Source organism: Condylura cristata, unplaced genomic scaffold, assembly GCF_000260355.1.
Source record: "Condylura cristata isolate star-nosed mole 26May11 unplaced genomic scaffold, ConCri1.0 scaffold00036, whole genome shotgun sequence".
NCBI classification, from domain to species: Eukaryota; Metazoa; Chordata; class Mammalia; order Eulipotyphla; family Talpidae; genus Condylura; species Condylura cristata.
The window spans coordinates 1,236,439-1,237,055 of NW_004567137.1; positions in this window are offsets into that span (position 1 = coordinate 1,236,439).

Here is a 617-nt window from a genome sequence, read left to right on the forward strand (position 1 = left end):
TTTGGATCAAAATAGAATAATTTAAAAAGGGTCCATGAGTCTTATAATGTGATTTCAGTTATAGGAAGAATTTCATTTACCAAAAGGGTCAGCACCACTCAACTTGTTGCTACACCCCTGTGAACAGCTTTCATATCTTTTGACTCCCAGGCCAATGATTCCATCCAACCTCCAAAATCATAACTCGTTTCCAAGTAGTATTTTGCCCCTTTCTACCTACAGTTCTTTTCCTTAAAAGCCATCTGGAACAGGTGCCTCTCTGGTTATGCAGAGGTTAAGTCTCAGCATTATCAAGCTATCACCAGTCACCAAGGCATGAATTCAATTTCCAGCAGGAGCTAATCCATATGGAAAGGAGACATCTCCTGTCTCACCTGCTGCTCCCCTCAACAGTGTATTTCAATAAATCTGCCTGTTCTGCTTCCCACTCTGTCTCTGGAGCATTATCTCACCCCATGCACCTCTGGCCTACACCCCAATCTCTGGATGCACAAATAAGTAAAATGAATCTTTAAAAAATCATCTGGATGGAGCTGGAAAAGATCATGCTTAGTGAGATAAGCCAGAAAGAGAAAGAAAAATACCGGATGGTTTCACTCATAGCAGGAGTATAATGG